General features: G+C 40.2%; 1 pseudogene; it reads left to right on the top strand.

Annotated features, from left to right (window-relative positions):
• Positions 1–19,395: 19,395 nt before the first annotated feature.
• LOC137202670 (mitochondrial intermembrane space import and assembly protein 40 pseudogene) lies at positions 19,396–22,096 on the top strand (annotated as a pseudogene).

Here is a 22,096-nt window from a genome sequence, read left to right as displayed (position 1 = left end):
TTGTTCTTTGTACAGGAGTTATGACCAAAGAATGGAACTTCTTTCAAAAGAAGAGATTTATAAAGGTTCTCATTCATTCACTAAAGATCACACTTAGTATTATAAACTTCTGTCATCTTTAGATCTTCTCTGTCTTTGAGTAATATCTTCCTAAGACTCTAGATTCATTTTCCCAAGGCCATATTATTGTTGAAATATCTAGATATATCACAGCTATTTTTCATTGTGGAGTCATTTATTGGTCCTAGCTGGCAAGACTGCCATACTTTTTCCCTTAGAGGATGAAGGAAGTGGAGATGTTATACAATAGAACTTTTTAAAATCTATTAGAAGGTTTGGAAGACTACAACAGAAGGCAGAAGTGGGAGGAGGGCATGAGTCAGAGCAATGCCAGGAAAGTTTGTATTTGAGTCTCACCTCTTCTGTGCCTGTGGCTTTGTGACCTTGGAAAAAACACTTTCTATCTTAGAACTTCAGTTCACTGAAGATAATACAATAATAATTCATAGGAGTTTTTGAAATCCCAGAGTGATAATACATATTAAGTAAGTTTTTCATTACTTTTATTTTTTGGTTTAATGCTACCCTGTCTTCTCTGGGTAATGGTCATTTCTCCAATTGTCAGAACTTATGGCAAAGGAAAGTCTTCCTTCAGGAGAAGTAGTTGAGATAACTTTTAAAGTTTTGTGTTTTTGTTAATCAATCAAACATGGAGGGTCTGGGAGTTGAACCCATGGCCTCATGTATGCTAAGCATGTGCTCTACCACTGAGCTACACCCCCTCCTTCTTTGAAATAATTTTTTTGAATGTAGGCTTTATTATTATCCATGTATGGTGAAGCCAACAGATCAGGAGATGATTGCCATTGAAAAGATAGTTTGTTACTCACAGTTCCCAAGAGGAGGGCACATGCCATGTCACAAAGGGCCACATGGGGAAACACCAGCGTTGGTCAGGAGACAGAAGAAACAAGGAGGAAATATGGGCAAGAGTCTTCATTGTGGCTTTTGTGGGAAGGAACAGTCAAGGCAGGGTAAGCAGGATTGGCTGGTTTGAATAATTTCAGCAGACTCTGGGCCATAGAAGCTTGCCCTGAACATGGCCCTGGTGTTATTAGGGCAAATGGATTTTGTCCCAGAGTGTAAGAGCCTTGTGAGAGTTCAGTAAAGGAGGTGGTATGGGTACAGAATATGGACTTGTTAATTTGCATGTGAAAGAAACTCTAGCAGATGAGTTGTTTACTACCTCTAGAATTGGCTAGCTCTGGGAGGAGCAATCTCTCCAGGGTCAGCAAGGCCCCAGATGTCAAAGCATCAGAAACATATGGTTAATACAATCCTCTCACACTCACCTGTCATGAGATTTCTCTCCCAACTCACCTAGTTTGGTCATGCTACAAAGGAAGGCATACTGTCTTCATCAGACCCTTATTAATACACGTATACCTTGGGTGTGGAGGGATAAGATGGGTACCAAGTGGTGCATTATTAGAGAACAGTTCATTTATTCATATATTCATTCATTCATTTAAATACTTACTAATCAACTACAAGGATGTCAGGCAAAGTTGCCTCCTAAGAGAGAAAATTTGGCCTTGGGTGATGAGCTATAGAACAGGGAAGTTTCAGTTGTAGTGACAACAGGCAGCATGGAAGCCATCAGACTGATTCAGAGAACTTTAGGACAGAGAAAGCTGGATAAAGGAGAAGGGGGTGCTGTGGAGAGGGATGGATGGGAGGCTGGCAGTGGGCTGAGGAGCCCCGGAGTTGGGGAAGAGGAACAACAAAGGGACAGAGTCTACCACAAAAGGGGAGAGGCTCATCATGGACAAACTTTACTTCACAATTGAGTTTGGAACCAGTCCTATTTATTTCACCTTTCTGGAAGGATCTGGTTTCCTAAGCAAGGAAAATAGAACAGGAAGTGGGATATATCTGACGCATGCTCCTAATTACAGCACTTTTACATGCAGAGACCTAAGAATAGAAAAAGAAGGATGTTTAAAACTTCTTTTGAGTTTTGAACCTTTGAAGAAACGGTACTCAAGAAATCAAAGAAACAGATGAATTTTAAAGTCATACCTTTGTAAACAAGCATGAGATTCACCCTCATTCAAATCATTTCCAAGATAGGCCAGGGTGTCATTCTTTTTCTTTCCATTCTGCAACCAGAGGTCATTGTTTCTGTGCGCTTCACAGTGAAATATCTGAGTGACTCTAGGAGCAGAAGGTAAGGGAGAGTGAAGGATGAGGGGGTTAAGCTACATCTATAGGTTCTGAAAAATTGTGTGGAATCCAGACTTTAATGTGTCATTGTCCAAACAGTTGCACTAAGTCTTAATAGCAGGATTCAATTTTTACATTAGACCTACTAGTCTTAATACAGTAACATGGTTTTAACCTGGGCTTGAGGAAGAAAAAATAGATGAGATTTGACCTAATTCCAGCTGTAGTGAAGAATTTAAAAATTAACAAATATGTAGTGTTGGACTTACCTGGTGGCACAGTGGTTAAGAATCCTCCTGCCAATGCAGGGGACATGGTTCAAGCCCTGGTCCAGGAAGATCCCACATCCTGGGGAGCAACTAAGCCTCTGCACCACAACTTATGAGCCTGCACTCTAGATCCCGTGAGCCACAACTACGGAGCCCGTGTGCCACAACTACTGAAGCCCATGCACATCGAGCCCGTGCTCCACAGCAAGAGAAGCCACCTCAGTGAGAAGCCCGCGCACCACAACAAAGAGTAGCCCCTGCTCTCCGCAATTAGAGAAAGCCCGCGCGCAGCAATGAAGACCCAACACAGCCAAAAATAAACAAATAAATCAATTAATTAATTTAAAGTGTAGTGTTACAGGTCATGTTTCCCAGAAAGAAGACTCTGAGACTGAATTTCCTTGCAGAAAGTTTATTGGGGGGTGTTCTTAGGACCTGTGAGGAAATGAAGAAAGTAGGATTGGGCAGAAGGAAAAGCTGGGATGTGATATAGTCACACAATATCCAGATCATCCCATGGGGCTGTTTGGTGCTGAAATGTCCTTGCAGAATTATCCCAAATTGGAGAATGGGGGTGGGGCCTTTATACCCTGATGTTGATCATCTGATGCAAGCCACACACAGGAAAGGGTGTGATTGTGGGCAAGGTGACTCTCCTTAGCAGAGGACAATCTCTGGGTTTGAAGTTAGTGAGTGGGAATTCTGCTGAGAACTGTCATCTGTCAACACACCCAGCAGCTGGGCTGCTATAGTCTGAGTGTTTGTGTGACCCCAGGATTCATATATTAAATTCCAACACCCAATGTGATTAGGTATTAGGAGATGGGCTCTTTGGGAGGTGATTAGGTCAGGAGAGTGGAACCCTTGTGAATAGGATTAGTGCCTTTATAAGAGATCCCAGAGAGTTTCCTTCCCCTTCCACTACGTGAGGATACAATTAGAAGTTTGCCACCCAGAAGAGGACCCTCACTCAACCATATTGGCACCCTGGTCTCAGACTTCCAGCCTCAAGAACCATGAGATATACATTTCTGTTGTTTATAAGCCACTCAGTCTGTGGTATTTTGTTATTGCAGCCTGAATGGACTCAGACATACGGGAAGAGTGCTTCTGATCTAAAGAAGTTGGGGGTGATCTGCTCACCACAGTATCTTCTTTCAGGCTACCATAATCATTGTACCAATGCTATGCAAAAGAATGAGGAAATAATAAATTTGTTTTATCAAATAAAATATATAGCTACTTCACTGAATTGGGATTGGGGGTGAATGTTTGCTTATGTTATCTTCAGAAGAAGGGTTAGAGCAGGCTTCCAGTGACTTGTTCTCACAGTCATTCACCCATCCATCCTTTCATCAAGCATTTATTGTGTCTCCCACGCAGCGAAGATGTTTCAGGAAACAGACTAGACCCCATATGTTGACTTCACCCCTTCCCATCCCCAGCCATCTGGTTTCCCAGTAGAGGACAAATATGAAGTTGACTGGGAATTTGGTCTGTTGGTTCTCAAACTTGAGAGCTCCCCAGGTGAAACCTAAAATTGGCCCCTGCACACTAAGAGCAAGGAGAGACAGAAGAAAGAGAGCACTCCAGGTCAGCAGGTGGCAGTTTTAATCAGCAAGGAAACTTCATCCAAGGCTTGTTTAGGGTGGCCGAGAGACTAGTAGATCTCTGCACCTGCCCACCAGAATCTTAAAAGTTTATACAGAGATCTTAACAGGGTTCAGTCATGTATACTGTCCAGATGGCCTCAACAACACGTTACTCTCTCAAGGCCGTGTCCTTGAAATGGCTCCAGCTATGAGAACAGTGGGCAGAACGTACCTTCTAAGGACAGGGGAGTGGGTGAGGAGCCTCCAGGTGCCCAGGTCCAGGTCACAGGTCAATGTCCTTTCAATGACTCCTTCCAACATGGTCTGAATTTCTAATGTACTCAGTAAGTATTCAAATATTTTAAAGATGATGATGATGTATACTCAACAAAGGGAAAGCGAAGACTTGAATAGTAATTTGTGAGTGAGCAAAAACTAACATTAGATTTAATTCTCAATTCTGACCATAATGCTTATTTATACCAACTCAATTTCATAAACACTATCATATCACTTATTAAATATCTTTTCCCTTATGTTCAGAGTCAATGGTGCCTTACCTTCCTGTCTCCACTTCCTGCTCCTCATTCCCTCTAGTATGTTCACTTTCTTGTTAATAATTACCAACCCTGATGTCCATCCTTCATGACTTTCCTACAATTCATGGTCTCTGTCTCTACTTCTCCCTCTATCTTTACCTCTTCCTAGGATGTTGCTCCGGGTGATGACATGGGGGAGATGTTGAGGCAGGTTGAGTTAGTAGGAGGGCATAGCACAAAGGGGCATAGTCAGGGAACGAAGTATCCAGGAGGAAGCAGATACATACTGAACAGTATATTGAAAGTTCTGGCCTGGTCCTGCACTCTCCACTTTTATCACCATGATCATGAGAATCTTACTGGTCCCAGAGGGCACTCCACTGCACTTAGGCAAACAAACATGCCACAGAAAGAAAATGGGAAATAATTACTTGGATTGACTCATTCTGCTCACTCCACCTGCTCTTTTCCCTTCACACCACTAGTAATATACCAGGGCTGGAGAGGGGAAGAGGCTAAGTCAGTCAGTAAGTGGAAATGTTAGGTGTTTGTGGGCAGGCAGGTGGTTTGTGGTAAGGTATTTACATGATTGTGAAATGCAAGAATGGTATTCGCCAATGATGGGATGTTGATTTGTAAGGCAAGGGCTAAAGGGTCAGAGAACTATTGCTGTGTTGGGGCCAGCTAGTATTTGGAAAAGGATGGCAGTCAGTGAGGTTAAGGCTGGATATAATTATGGAAGCTAGACCAGGTCTTAAAATGGCAACTTACTAAGGGTGACAGTTTTAGAATTGTCATCAACTTATGACCCTCTATTTCTCCTTCCACTGTCTCATTTTCCAATTTGCTAAATTACAAAATATTCAAGTTCATCAGCGTTTCCTCAGGGAGAAAGTCACCATTTTCTAATTGTGTGATTCTGGTTACATTTTAGTATCTTAGCAAAAGCCATTTCCGAAAAGTCACAAACACAATTTTCACATAGTTTTCAAGACATCCGATTTTAAACACAACTTTCTCAAGTTCCAAGAAGAGATAAAATTTTAAGAATAAACTTAAAAGGATTTGGTTGCTAGATAAGTAAAGAATGAACGAGGAAAGCTGTGATAATCATTAAGCAAGATCTTAAAAGGGATGCATTTAGAACAGACCATATAATAGTTACAGCTCTTAGTCACCAAAAATGGAATAGAACCCAAACCACAGCAAAGGCTGTTTCATTTGTGAAGCCAATATTAATTTCTCATGCACCTCCACAAATTCTTGACCATGTTTCAGTTTATCCTTAAATAAACAGATACTCAAAAATCCAACAAAATAAAAGGTTTCATTTTTTTTTCTTCCTATGGAGAGATCGAGACTTTAAGATCTGATCGAAGTGGTCACAGTTGTATGAAAGGGAAGAAACTCCAAGGGAATAGGAATCTCGTTAAGGAAAAAGTCACCTCTCCAAGCAGCTGTGCCTTCCATCAGAGTTACTCCTCTGCTCAGCTCTTAAAAGACTGTCATGGGTTTTGTTTTTAAGACATCTAGTCTTTTATCATCTGTCACAGTAAAATGATTTTCCACTAGAAGGGTTGGGCATGGATTGTCCACAAAGAAGCATGTGAAAGGATCTGTCTCTTTTAGTGTAGACATGGAAAGTTAAATTTTACGATAACAAAGTCCAAAAAAGAAGTGACTCTTAGGAATCCAAACACTCTTTAAAATTAGCCCAACATATTGGACAAATTAACCAGAAGCATCTTTTGTGAAAATGAGCATAGGAGCATACGTACCTTCCAGTCTTCCTTTATCAGACACTTTTCTAATTCATATTAATGGGAGGGAATGGTGGGAGAGAGGCCTGCTGTTAGGAAAACTGAGGTGAGAGAGGAGACATTTGGGTCTGAATCTGGACTTGCCCATTAAATTCAGCATGTCATCTTGAGAACATCTCTCGGTCTCATTTTCCCTGCATGTAAAATGGAGTTCATCGTAACTTTCTATCTCCTCACAAGTATACAGTCGGGATAAAATGAGATGAAGAATGGAAAGCATTCTGAGATATAAAAATACACATTGACTTTGGCCCGGACTAAGAAACTCCAGTGAACTAGTCCTGCGCAAACACGCACACACCCTTGTCCAGATGCACCATAAAAGGCAGCCTCGAATGGCTGAGAAGTAGAGGGGAGAAAACAGGAGAATCCTTAAACGCAGAGTCTATCAATTAATAAAAAGTTGACTCAGAATGTGTGCTCACCTGTGTGCAAACTGAATTGTTCCCACATTGGGTTTTCAACCCAGAAGAGCCAAAACGGAAAATCCCCCTTTGTAGGTACTGTCTGGTAACTGTGTGATGTATTGTTTGATCCCATGCTCAGAAGGGGAAGACATCTTACTTCTCTGAGTCCCAGTTTCCACCACGCAAAATAAGGTGGTGGGAGGGCTTCCCTGGTGGCGCAGTGGTTGAGTGTCCACCTGTCGATGCAGGGGACACGGGTTCGTGCCCCAGTCCAGGAAGATCCCACATGCCGCGGAGCGGCTGGGCCCGTGAGCCATGGCCGCTGAGCCTGCGTGTCCGGAGCCTGTGCTCCGCAACGGGAGAGGCCACAACAGTGAGAGGCCCGCATACCGCAAAAAAAAAATAAAATAAAATAAGGTGGTGGGAAAAGTGATTGTAAGGGTTCCTTGAACTAACATTTTCAGTTTTGAAAATTGAAGGAAAAGGAGGGCAGAACCGACTGACTAACTAGTTCCTGTCCTGGGCGCCAGGACAGACATATTGCCTCCCTATCGTCCCCTCAGAATGAAAATAACTTTGGTTCAGTTCATTCCAGCACAGCCTTAATCTACCACTGGTTTGTAAATCAATCATTAGACTCGACTCAAAAGCAGCTGATTCTATTTCTGTCTGAGTCTCAATGCCAAAATTCAATGCCTAGTTTGTTTGGTTTTAATAAATTTATTCCGTGTTGCAAACATTGTGCAAAATGGAAAAAAGTCTAGAGTGGTCTGAGTTCAGGAAGTGAGGGCAGGGCTTCTTTATGAAAAATAAACATCCTCCTCCTTGTTTCCTTTTCACTCTTTTCTCGCAAATCTGCTCGCTCAAAGCCCTTGGAATCCAAGGCTCCAACATGTGCTTATTGCCTCAGATCCACGTAGATCGCCTCTGTGAATAATAAAGCCAAGAATATATGAAGTTCCTAAAGGCAGCTGACAGTCATACAAGCTGCACATGACAGAAAAAAAACAAATTACCTGAACCCTAGTAGGATCCTTTATCTTCCTTTTATAAAAGTTGGCACATTAATCCCCGTGAAGGAGACACGTTTTGTCTGAATCTTGCCTTCCATGTTTTTTGGCACTCACTGCCCTTCTAGTGTTAACTAAGGATGTAACCTTTACCACTTCCTGTCCACCACGGTATTCAGACCTATAACTAAATCCAGGATTGAGTCTGTTTTCAGCTCTCTCTCTTCCACCTTTAAGGGTTTTCATTTCCTTTGGGCTCTGCTCCTTTTTGTTTCTCCTCAGGAGATTTTGTGAAGTGCTATTAAAATATAGAAGGAACCACACCCATAGCAGGAACCACACTAATATTAATTCTAGTTCAACAAACACTTGGAAGGGCCTGGTAGGAGGGAGTATAACATGGGGTTAAGCGCACAGCCTCTGGAGGCAGACAGCCTGATTCTACTACTTATTAACGGTGTAATAACAGCATGGACTTTCTCAAGGTTACTGATTTCTCTGTGCCCCAGTTTCTACAATGTAAAATGGGAATAATAACAGAACTAACTTCCTAGCTGAAGATTAAATGAAATAGCACAAGTTAAGGACTTGACACAGAGCAAGCACTGATTATCATACTTGAGAAATATTCCAGAGTAAGCAGACATCACGCACTTCACAAACTTTCTTTGTTTTTCCTTTCTTTCCCTGGCTTGTGCTATGCACTAGCTGTTCATTTTACCTAGAATGCCCACCGCACCTTCCCTGTTGGTGGCCCCTCATCAAGTCATCAAGGGCCCCAGTCAAATGGGTCTCTCTGGGCTCCCCTAGCACACGGTACAGGCCCTGAATAATACAGCACTGATCACTTCCTACTGCCATAATTTATTATATATTATATAGATATAATATTTTTTATATATTTCTTATATATGATATATTATATATATACATCTTTACAAAGCATGTAGCACACACTGAGAACTCAGTACATAGTTTTGATCCCTGGGATACATCCCCAAACCTGTTTTCAATAGTTTCTTTCTACCACCATGTCTCTGATGACCTGATAATGTACGAGCATATGACCATGACCATCAGAAGACTCAGAGCTGTCTGGGGCATACAGATTAGCTTGGTTTCTTCCAAGAACAAATTTGCTGGAATCTATTGGTTTTCTACTCTAAGAAACTGTATGTATGTTCCCCCACCCCCCAGAGGAAGGCCACACAAATTAGCAGCCCCAGCTGAACAAATTAACTTTTTGGAATTTAGCTACTTACCTAAAGAGCCTTTGGAAATTTTTCAGATTAGACCAGGCATTTACTGATAGAAGAATACATCAGGGAGGTGGGAAGTAGGATTGAAAACTTATTTTTAAAAATAAATGAGTGTTTCTGAACAAGTAAAAGGACAAAGAATACTGAAGGCATAAAAGAAAGAAGAAAACCAAAAAGAAAGAAAGAAAGAAAGAAAGAAACTGAAGTTTTTCTCATTTGAAATGAGGAGGCACAAAATGTGGGTCTCTCTCTCTCTGGCTCCTGTGAAGGCTGGCTCTGGAGATGGCCACAGAAGTTCTAGGAGATGAGGGACATAAACTATGTAATCAAGAATTCAGATTAATCAAGTTGACAAATATTCCAAGACAGCCTGGAGTAGAGGAGAGAACTCAAACCTGAGCTCTGATCTCAGCCTCAACATTTACTGGTTCAACCTCTGAGCAAATTAGCCTTTCTAAACCCCAAATGGAGATAACATGCATATCTGGAAGGGTTTTATGAAAATTAGAAATAAAAAAGGTGAAATATCTGGAATATATTTTGGACTTCATAAATAATAGATATTATTTTTCTTAAAAAGTGTATGAAGCAATGTAAGTAAAACATGCTTCCTAACCCACAATAAATATATGATGCATTAAATTTAATGTACTAAAACATCTTCAGTAATTATTTCCTGAAAATAGCAATTTTTCAGTAGCAAAAGAAGAGAAAAACTCACTGAAAGTTCTGGGGAAAAGTGGGCAAAATTCTTTAAGACACATAAAAATGGCAACATCTACCTCCTAAAACAAACATACTACTATGACTTGGCATTTTTATTAGGAAATAGATTTTTACCCAAGTAGATTTTTGCCCACTAGTTCTCAGGCCAATTAAATATTGTATCAATGGTTACACAAGATATAGGACCTGAGCTGGTCCACGGAAAATAGAAAGGATTTAGGTAGGCAAAGGGAGAGGGGAGCAATCCAAAAGAAAGGAGGGGTGTGATGCAAAAGGACCCAGGTGTCTGAGATGATCCTGAGCTTTTAAATGCCCCCATCCTCCCAGCCCCAATAAAAGAAACTCCTACACCCTTGCTTATTCACAACTACATTCTGGACCTTTTTCCATATTCTTGTCTCCTTGCACTAGGTTAGGAGACCTATTACTGATCTCTTAATTTCTGGCCACATTTCCTGTCTACACATCCCTAAACTCTACCCTAGGACCCAAGGTATAATATATTGTCCCTCTGGTTTTACCCCTTGACTTCCTTTCCTTGATAATAATTTGAACTTGGTGTCTTTTTCTGGTCCTTCTAGATGACTGTTCAGCCTGATCCCATGGGGCTATTAGAGCTAAGGTTCTTGCCAAGTCCTTGGGCCCTAGAGAGGGGATGGAAAAAGACACGAAAAATACAAGATCTTTGTAAATTAATTTGACTGAGGCAGTATTTGGGAAGGTGAGTGGTTAAAAACTTTGGCAAAATTACCGAGTTCTTTCCACGTTGCCTGTCTTATAAAACACTTTGTGTTAGCCAAATTATATTAGCTGTGAAGTCCCATGGCCTACCAAAGGCTAAGTGACAGACTGAAACTTTGTGTCGGAGGTTATGTTGTCACTGAACTATGGTAGCCAAAGTCATCCCCTCCAGATTGGGAAAGGCTTTCTCTTGTCTTCTTAAAGGAGAGTGTAGAAGTAGTTATGGTCATAGTCATGGTTCTTACAACAAACTCAATTATAAGCCATCATTATAAAAGTGATTTAGCAATATTTCCCGTGTGACTTGGTCAAACAACAAATGCATATTGATTGCCTACTCTGAGCAAATCATCCCAGTGAGCTTATTTGGTTTAAATTCACTATATATAACTCAATTTTGTTGAGATTGTGCAATATATTGTTTGGTTTTATTATTATTACTATCATTATTTGGCTTATTATTGTTCCTGGTAAAGGAGTTGAAAAATAGTAAGCAAAAGGAAATCACAGTAACTTACCCCTAAGGACTCATCCCCTTCATCCATCCCTGAGTACCAAACTGTTCCTTCTGTGGAGGAAGACAGGTGGGAACCTGTTTAGGAAAAGGTGTATTTTCATTTATTTTGAAAAATAAATGTAACCATTTATTTGCATGGGCTGATGACCCTCAGATTTGTATTTCCAGTTCAAATCAGACACTGAACACCAACCACTTTCTCTATATTTCTACCTAGATATCACGAAAGCACCTCAACTCACCATATCCATTTTGATTTCTCCCACAAACTACGAACTGCTGTAAATTAGCACCGGTTGTGCAAAGCAGAAGCAAAGGAACCGTCTCTGACACCACACCTTTACCTCTGCATTCATTATTTCAACATCACCTTCGAAACGACTTTCATATCCCTCTTCCTTTCTTCCTTTTCAACATCGTCTTGGTTTAAGCTCCCATCACTCTAGCACATGGACTACGACAATGGCCCCCCAAATTGATCTCCCTGTGTTAACTCTTACCTCTTTCCTATCTGTTCTCTTCACTGCAGCCAAACTCATTTTTTTTAAACACAATATAATTATATCACTCTTCTCCTTCTTAAACTTTTTCAATGGTTTTCAATTACCTTTAAGGTTCAAAGAAGTTAGATCTTTGGCATTTTCACATGGTCCTGCCTAATTCCCCAACCTGGTCTTATGTCTTTTTTTTTTTTTTCAGTTTTATTGAGGTACGATTGACAAATAAAAATTGTATATATTTAGGTTATACAATATGATTTTTTAAGGTATATAATGTGTGAAGTGATTATGATAGTCAAGTTAATTAACTCACTTATCACCTCACATAGCTACCTTTTGTGTGGTGTGCGTGTGTGTGTGTGTGTGTGTGTGTAATGAGAACACTTAAGATCTTGTGCCTTTAAAAACACAAAGCCTGGGCTTCCCTGGTGGCGCAGTGGTTGAGAGTCTGCCTGCCGATGCAGGGGACACAGGTTCGTGCCCCGGTCCGGGCAGATCCCACACGCTGTGGAGCGGCTGGGCCCGTGAGCCATGGCCGCTGAGCCTGCGCATCCAGAGCCTGTGCTCCGCAGCGGGAGAGGCCACACCAGTGAGAGGCCCGCGTACCACAAAAAAAAAAAATTAAAAAACCACAAAGCCTAATTCCACCTTACAACTTATATAGCTATTGTTCCTTGAGCCTGTAAGACTCTTTCTCTTCCTGTTCTTACTACCCCCTTTATACACTTAACTCTTTTTTTACCTCAAATTGCAGATCAAATATTCTTCTTCAAGAAATTTTTTCCTAACCCTCTAAACTAAGTCTGGATCCTCTGTCACGTACTTTCTCAACTCACTGTACTTTTCCTTCATAATATATATATATATATATATATATATTTTTTTTTTAAATGTGTCTCTCTCTGAGAGAACACATATTATTAGACTTCTTTTTAAAAATCTATTTTAACAGTCTGTATGTTAATTGGTGAGTTTGGCCCATTTACATTAACTAGAATTACCACCTTATTAAGACTATTTTCTACAGCACAAAGCTTTTTACATAACTAAGACTTTCTCACAGTATTTATAATTATTTGTTTATATATCATCCTCTCTATAGACTATAATTTTCTTGAGGACAGATATGAATTCCAATTAATACAGTATCTGCGCAGAAAGGCAAATATCATATGATATCGCTTATATGTGGAATCTAAACAAAGGGTACAAATGAACTTATTTACAAAACAGAAGCCGAGTCACGGATGTAGAAAAGCTTATGGTTATGAGGGGATAAGTGGGTGAGGGATAAACTGGGAGATTGGGACTGACATATACACACTACTATCATGTATAAAATAGGTAACTAATAAGAACCCGCTGTATAGCACAGGAAACTCTACTCAATACTCTGTAAGGGCCTATATGGGAAAAGAATCTAAACAAACAAAAAAAAGAGTGGATATATGTATAACTGATTCACTTTGCTGTACACCTGAAACTAACACAATATTGTAAATCAACTATACTCCAATAAAAATTTTTTAAAAAAAGTTAACAAGAGAAAATTAAAAAAAAAACAGTATCTGGAATAAAGTAAGTAGCAGTTTAAAAGTCTTGTAGAAATCAATTTTCACTGCAAAGCAAAGGAGCTGTTACAGTGGAGGATTACTGGACTAAATGTCAATATTATGACGTAGTATGAGTGTGTTTCATGTTTGGTGATTGCAATCATTGCTGCTTTTCTTGTGGTCATCCATTTACAATGCTTGGTGTCAGTTTATTTATCTCTTGTAAAAATAAAATACAGTGTGTGTGTGTGAAAGAAAAAAGTCTTGTAGAAAAATTAGCAAGTGAATGAATTATCATTATTGTGCTTAGAAACTGCCTTGTCAGTAATATGTTAACTTGTTTTTATAAATTCTATCTAGCAAATAATTATTAAGTGCTTACTACTTGCCAAGCAATGCATCATGTGTTATATTAGAATACAGATATTATGTATGTTAAAATACATAATCTTCACTTTTTAGATACTTATAATCTAATATAAATGATATATAATCCAATACAAATTATATCTACACTCACATATAAACAGGCACACAGAGAACTGTTTGAAGTCAGGTAAAACCCAAGGCATCCAAGCCATGACATCTTTTTGGACAAGTCAGTTGACAGTTCCAAGCGTCCCCATAAGAACTTTGTAAAGATAAACTATATTCTCTTTATCAAGATAATATTTTAGACTATACTTTGTATTTACATGCATTTATTATGGATTTTTATTATAGACTTGCTCAGTTGTTTGCATACTTTTTATCCTAATCCTCTTTGAAGAGTACTAAGAATTGCTTCTTTTGTATGCATGTATTCTATTTTTTTAATCAATTTTTGTGCATGTCACTAGTGGGAATTTTTTCTTTAAAGTATCATTTAAGTCCTAGATTAGATAGTTTAAATAATAAGTTATATGCCAGGACCTGTATAAATTTATTTAGATATTCACTGAAATGTTCCAGTATCTTTATCTTTCTTGAGCTTTTTTTTTTTCCCCAGAACATTCAAAATGCCTGAGGGTTCTTTAACTGCCCTCGTTTGAATAATTAATTCTAATCTCACACCATATGGAAATCAACCCTACAAGCCAGGTTTGCCAAATCTCTTCATGGCAGTCCATGTGGTTGCTTTCTTTTTGTGCAACAGAAAGACACGCTGGCACGAGGAGCAGTGAGTCCGTTTTTTCACTTCTCCTTGAGCACACACAGGAAAAATCTCAGCCAGAGGAACTGTGCCTGGCCCTCGAAGGGGTGAGTTTAGGTACAAAGCACAATATGAAGACCAAATGGAAGGCCGAGAAGTCCAAGTTAAAGTTGCCAACTGACCTCCAATTGTTGCAGGAACATTTTTACTTTTGCACCATTGTCCATTTGATTTATTCCTGGCACCAACATATTAAGTATTTAAGCCCTGCTCTTCTCAGGATTCCACGGTATAGAGAACAGCCCATATCTGTATTTGAGTTATTTCTCGTTCCCAAGAATCTTTGGCTTCAAAATGTGTATCCCCACAAATCCTCCACCTCTGGCTGCTGACCTTGTGAGAAAGTTCATATGTCATCTGAAAACGGAAAGAAAGTACTGAAATTCATTCCAAGAAATACAGCACAACTTCTGGGAAAGGCGAAAATGGCACAAAATTTTCTTCCTTTCAGCTCTTCAGCAAATGTTCAGTGAGCGTAAAAAAAAGTGCACGTAGAGAGAGAGGAGATAGCCTTAGTCTCTCTTTTTTGTGAATGAACTTTTTGTATATTACTTCTAGATAAGACATTCACATTTTTCCTTTTCTAACAAAAGTTGTGCTTTGTTTTAAGATAGTTGGCATAGATGAGAGGCTTGTTTTGCTGAATCAGAAAAAAAGCAAAGACAAGAAAGAAATGAAACTGTTTAATAAATATTATTCATTTTTTAACTTAATGAAAAAAGTAGTTAATTTAATTATTTAATTAATGATGGCCTTTTGGCCATCTTCCTATATTCTTGTTTTCTGTCCATTGAAATTCTTTTTTTATATAAATTGATTGATTGATTGATTTTTTTTTTTTTTTTTTTTTTTTTGGCTGTGTTGAGTCTTCGTTGCTGCACATGGGCTTTCTCTAGTTGCGAGTGAGGGCTACTCTTCGTTGTGATGTGCGGGCTTCTCATTGCGGTGGCTTCTCTTGTGGCAGAGCACAGGTTCAAAGCATGTGAGCTTCAGTATTTGTGGCCCACAGGCTCATTAGTTGTGGCTCACGGGTTCTAGGGCACAGGCTCAGTAGTTGTGGCGTACAGGCTTAGTTGCTCTGCAGCATGCGGCATCTTCCCAGACCAGGCTCAAACCCATGTCCCCTGCTTTGGCAGGCGGATTGTCAACCACTGAGCCACCAGGGAAGCCCCACTGAAATTCTTATATCTGTAATCTGCAAACGTTTGGTGCTGTACATGGAATCAGTTTCTTTCTATGACCTCAACTTGTATATACAGGTTCACTCCAGCAGATCCATGTGTAAAAACCTACACGGAAAGAAAAACCCGCAAGGGGAAAATTTACATCCCACACACAGTAAGGGAACGTTTCTTGTTTTGCTCTTCCAGAGGAATTCTTGCTACTCAAGTGATTTTCTTTGAAGAGAAAGGACAGTTTTTCCTGTACTTACACTATAGTTTGATTTTACAATGTTATCATCTGAAAATTTTTCAGGAACATTGCTATTTCACAAAGTGGATAATCAGCTAATTTAATAGTTGGATTACCATATAAGCCAAAGGTAGAAAAAATACGAGTGAAATAGTATTTTTCCCTTCTTTGAGCATACTTATAATTATTTTGTGTTTCAGATTATAGCAATTTCCTATCTTTGCAAGGAATTAAATTTATCCTTCAACTAAACAGCAGAGATATATTTAGTGTGTGTTATGATAGACTGTGGGAGCGGATTGTTAAGGGTAACTTCACTGAGCTCTTACAGTTTTCAAGCACTGAACAAGGTTTGCAGGTAAGACAATGTGTATGGGACTAGGGCTACAAAGATGAATAGAATACAAGCCCTGACTTCCCTTTGATGAGCTTAAAATTCATTATCATGTAAACAGACAATTTCAGTATTTTGCAGTGAAACCGGGTGTGATTTATGAAAGGGTGTCCTAGGGTTACTATGAGGACACATCAGAGGCATTTAACTCAATACGTGAATTCAACAAGAGAGTCTTTTCCTTCTTTCGGCAAGAAAGAATCCAGTCTTTCCAGAGATGACAGTTTCCTAGATAGTCAGTTGGACCCTGGTGGATAAATGTGCTTGGGGTGAGAAGGGGAAGAGACCTGTGATTGTACCATCAATAGCTGAGGAGAGGATGTGTGGCACATACGGAGAACAGAAATGCCTGTAATTCAGAGAGGAAGAAGGTGTGCACTACTAAAGAAATAAGACAGAATGCTAAGGGAGTGTTTAGGGAAGGAGAGATAACCTAGTTGGGAAGCTTACTTATGTAATACATAGCGAAGCAGGTGGTATTTGAGATAAGCCTTAAAAGATGCCCAAGGTTGCAATAGACAGAGACAGGAATGCAGAAAGAGAGATTATGCAATTAAATGAGCAAAGATGTGATGACAAACACTGAAGGACATCTTAGAACAAGTTATTCAGTTTGGTTAGAGAACTGGTTACATTCAGAGGAAAAGTGAAAGAAAAGAATGGGACAGACAGCTGGGAATATAAGGAAGGGAACTAACATTTAATGAGCAACTACTATATTACAGACACTTACTGGGTAGTTTACAAGGATTATCTCATTAAATCTTTACAACACTTTATGTAACAATTGTCATCCTTCACATGCTAAAGTGAGGAAATGACTTATCCAGGGTCACATCACTAATTAGCAAGAATAATAAGAACTACTTTCATGGAACATTTACCATATGCCAACACTGTGCCTGCTAGATGCTCACATGCATTATCTTATTTAATCCTCACTACAACTTTATAAACTATTTTCCATCAGCACCCCCATTTTTTTCAGATAAAGAAAATGAGAATCAGAGAAATGGCAGAGATCACTTAGTGACAGAGCAGAATTCAAATTCAGTCCTGCTGACTACAAAGCGCATGCTCTTTTCCACCATCTACTATGTCACCAGAGAATTGGGGATATAAAAGGGATAGGCTACTGACTCAATTCAAGCACTGGGCAGCTGTTGTATGTTAGAAAGATGAATAAGATCCAGTGGCTAAGGTCATGGAAGCAACCTAAATGCCCATCGACAGACGAATGGATAAAGAAGATGTGGTACATATATACAATGGAATATTACTCAGCCATGAAAAGGAATGAAATTGGATCATTTGTAGAGACGTGGATGGACCTAGAGACTGTCATACAGAGTGAAGTCAGTCAGAAAGAGAAAAACAAATATCGTAGATTAACACATATATGTGAGATCTAGAAAAATGGTATAGATGAACTGGTTTGCAAGGAAGAAATAGAGACACAGATGTAGAGAACAAATGTATGGACACCAAGGAGGGAAAGTTGGTGGTGGGGGGATGAATTGGGAGATCGGGATTGACATATATACACTAATATGTATAAAGTATATAACTAATAAGAACCTGCTGTATAAAAAATAAATTAAAAAAAATAAAAAGATCCAGCGGGTAACCTCAAAACCCTCACAGTCTGGTGAGAGAGCAAGTGTTCACGCCAGACTCTCCTCCTTACTCATCCCGGTCCCCACCCCATATCCATTTCTCCTGCCCTTCTGTTGCTCTCTCAAAACAAAACAAAACCAAAAATTACATCTTGTTCCCTTTAGTTTCTCTTCCCTTCCTTTTGATCCCATTCTTACTTGCACTCATTTATCTCCTGCCAAAAGCCAGAGAAAGCACTCCAATGAAAAATCCCTTCATCCCCTCAACAAAATAAAAATCTCTTTTAAAATTTCATAGTGGCCAGAAAAAAATAATGTAAGATTACAAGAAACAGGGAGAATGATAAATTGGAAGAATCAGAGTCAGGGATGATGCCACCAAGATTCAGACAAGCACTGGTTACAGGACTGTTTAAGTGAACAGCAGTGGGCAGGCTAAATTACATTTCCACAGGTCATCCCAACCCACATTTCACTGCAGCATTTTCCATCACAATTCTATCAGGGAGGAGTTAGATGTGGAAACAATCTCTTATTTCACAGCCTGTTCACTTCTTACCTTGACCAGCAGACGTGTTCTGCACTATACTCTCCCTGCTACTAACCTGGAAATTTTTCCTTTCTGTCCTCTTCCAACTTTTTCTGAATTTCATCCTATTTCCAGGGTTTGCAGTGACTAGATGATGAAACAAAGGAGAGGAACTGTAGAGTTTCAGATCTCTGCCATGAGATTTTTCTCCACTGACCAAACCCCGGCTAAAAAGATTGCTTTCTTTTGTCCCAAGGATTTCAAAGCATATCAGTGTCCAACTTGAATGAATGAAGTTATTTGACAGCACTGGGAAATGACAGCAGAGAGGGCCAGCTGGGAGGTGGTGATTTGGTGAAATTTTTGCAAGGCATCTTGCTAGTGGTTTTCAAGCTCAGGGGTGGACACCCAAACACCAGTCAGCCCTGGAAGAACCACTTTCAAAATAGCATTAAGAACACAGTGTTCCTTCAAACCCTGGATTATATAATTATTTCTCTATCTTGTTTATCTATTCCAAGGATGAAATAATCTAGTAGCACACAATTATAGCAGTCTATTTCAATACATGTTTAGAAAGAGAATTAAACGATTTTTTCAAAAGTCACATAGGCATTGCATGGCAGCGTCAGAACTAAATTGAGCTCTTTCAGCTTCTAATTTAGTTCCCATTGGACGAGACCTTGCTGATTCAATCACTCCCACTTTTTGTCTACTCTCCTCTGCTTTGGTCATTCTTAACAATCTATTCCTTGACTATTGGGGGAAAACCAAAATAACACTAAACCAATGGAGTTAAACCTATCTTTTTGGAAATAACATTGTGTGTGTGTGTGTGTGTGTGTGTGTGTGTGTGTGTGTGTACTCCATGACATTACATGCCAGTGATTAATGGATGTGCTTTACATGTGTTGTCCTATTTAATCCATCCAACAGTCCTGTGAGTCAAGTTTTATAAGGCCCGAAAAGATAGGAGACGCAGAACCTGTTCTCTATTTTGCTTTGAGTTGAAGGAGCATCTTGTAAATTAAGCCCAGATTTCCAGTTTTGCTTGGGGTCTAAGTAACTGTAGAAGTTGGCTTTGTAGACACCATGGAGCCTGTATTCTTATACCAAACCAGATGACAGTCAGCAAACATGAGTGTTCATAGACTGGGATGAGACTTGGTGATTCCTGAAGTGAGACTTGGTGATTCCTGAAGTGAGATGAAAGGTTTTAGGAAGCAACATATTTGAGTTGGAGCTTGTTTGGACAAGACAGTTTAGTGTGCAGAGTGCTGGATAAAGAAATGAGGGACTTAGGTTCCAATACCTAATTCATCCCTTTCTCTGATTTTATAAGTCATTTAACTATCTGGGATTAAGTGGCAATATGCAAATCCTTAATTTCTATTGTCTTTTTTTTTTTGCTGTACGCGGGCGTCTCACTGTTGTGGCCTCTCCCGTTGCAGAGCACAGGCTCTGGACGCGCAGGCTCAGCGACCATGGCTCACGGGCCCAGCCGCTCCGCGGCATGTGGGATCTTCCCGGACCAGGGCACGAACCCGTGTCCCCTGCATCGGCAGGCGGACTCTCAACCACTGCGCCACCAGGGAAGCCCTCTATTGTCATATTTTAAAGGACATTGAATAAATCATTATGTTAAGTATGTATATCTTTGTTTAATTTTATCTTTAGCTCTGAAACTGGGAACTCAAGGATCCCTGTAGACACAATCACAGAATTATTTAAGTAAGTATCAGAACATTAGGGAATACTGTATGATTGTATCAGTGGTTAAAATCATATTCTTCTAAATCAAACAGCCCTGTGTTTGAATCCCATCTTTGCCATTTAATTGCTGTGTGACCTTGAATTAAATATGTAACCTCTGAGGCTTCCCTGGTGGCGCAGTGGTTGAGAATCTGCCTGCCAATGCAGGCGACACGGGTTCGAGCCCTGGTCTGGGAAGATCCCACATGCCGTGGAGCAACTAGGCCTGTGAGCCACAGCTACTGAGCCTGTGCGTCTGGAGCTTGTGCTCCGCAACAAGAGAGGCCGTGACAGTAAGAGACCCACGCACCGCGATGAGGAGTGGCCCCCGCTCGCCGCAACTAGAGAAAGCCCTCGCACAGAAACGAAAACCCAACACAGCCAAAAATAAAGAAAGAAGCTTTCATTTAAAAAAAAAAAAAAAATATATATATATATATATATGTAACCTCTTAGAGCCTTAAGTTTCTCATATATAATATGTGAATAATTATACTCAGTATGTAGGATTATTATGAGAAGTAAAGAACACAGTGAATAAAAAGTGATTATCACAGTACTTAGTATGTAGCAAAGACGATGTATGATATATCAATATTACTTGGATAGTTGTGTAATTTTATTTGATATCTGTTATCATATTTTTTAAAATGAAGCTTTTAATAGAAAAGAAAAGGGTAGAGGAAATCATCTATACAGGAAGAATAGAAAAATTACAGCTGTTCTGAACCAAGAGCTCAGCTAACCTCCAGACTTCGCCTTTCCCCAGAAGTTTGTGCCCCGACTTCCCTAGATGCTCTCCCAAACTTGAGTTCAACAAAGACTGATTTTCATTTAGTTCAGCTAAGACAAATTAAGAAGAAGACAGGGATCTGATGGATGGGAAGCTATGTGGATTAATAAATCTGAGCTGTAGAATCCATGCAAGGGGCTTCCCTTAGAACAGAGCTAAGAGGTCGGCACTGTCTCAGGAAATTGGCTAGGTGTTTCTCAGTTCATTGCCTTTTGATGTCCTAGAAAGTGATTTCTGTTTTTTATCTTCAGAGATGTTGCTTCCTAACTCTTCTTTGCCTTTTTCCCTTTACTGGCAAGAGAAAGGGTTTTAGAGCTGCCAGTAAAAGAATAATATGAACTCATAAAACCAACATTTTGTAAATAAAGCTGAATCTCATGGAACTGAAAGAAAGAAATCTAACAGGAGCCAAGAAAATTTCTCAAAAAGACAACATGCCTAGTAGCAGTCTGAAAAAGACTTAGAGAAAGGATAAGAAAGGACAGAGAGCAGAAGATGTGGAATTGGTGGGGATATATATTAGCTTCATTATTACTATACCATTATTTTAGTCACAGAAATACTATAGAAAAGGGATAACTCTTTTGGTGTATGTTCCAGGACATACCATTCTGAGAAACTCCTCCCCACAGTAATTCCTGGCAGCTCTGTCAACCTTCCTCCTCCTTCATTCTCTCCCTGAAGTCTGAGCTTCTCATCAGTGTTTTTTGCAATGTTCTGCAAACAAAAGTACTGCTGAGTGCCCATAAAAATGTCGCTCCAAAGCCACCCGCCCCGTAGCGGAGAGGTCACGGCGTGAGGCCACGTCCACAATCGCCGCGAGGTCGGGGCGCCGGGCTGCACCACGGCCTACAGCCAGCAGGAAGGGAAGGATCGAAGCATATTTGTAACCAGAGAAGACCATGAAACTCCAAGGAACGCGGAGCTGGCGGCCGACGACCCCAATGATCCGTACGAGGAGCACGGACGGATGCTGCCCCACGGAGACAACATCAGCTGGAACTGCCCGTGCCTTGGGGGGATGGCCAGCGGCCCGCGTGGGGAACAGTTCAAGGTGGGCTTTTCCTGCTTCCACTGCAGCAGAGGATGTCAAGGGGTCGGACTGTGTAGACCAACTCCGCGCAGGAGCACATGCAGAAGTACCCGGACCTCTATCCCCAGGACAAAGAGGAGAAGCCAGCGGATCGATTAGAGGAAACGGCTGCCTCTGAGGCCACCGTAACCAAAGAAGAGGAGGGGTCCAGCTAA

The sequence above is a fragment of the Pseudorca crassidens genome, chromosome 11, assembly GCF_039906515.1.
Source record: "Pseudorca crassidens isolate mPseCra1 chromosome 11, mPseCra1.hap1, whole genome shotgun sequence".
Classification (NCBI taxonomy): Eukaryota; Metazoa; Chordata; class Mammalia; order Artiodactyla; family Delphinidae; genus Pseudorca; species Pseudorca crassidens.
Note: the sequence above shows the minus strand (reverse complement) of the source record. Positions and strands in the feature narration are given on the sequence as shown.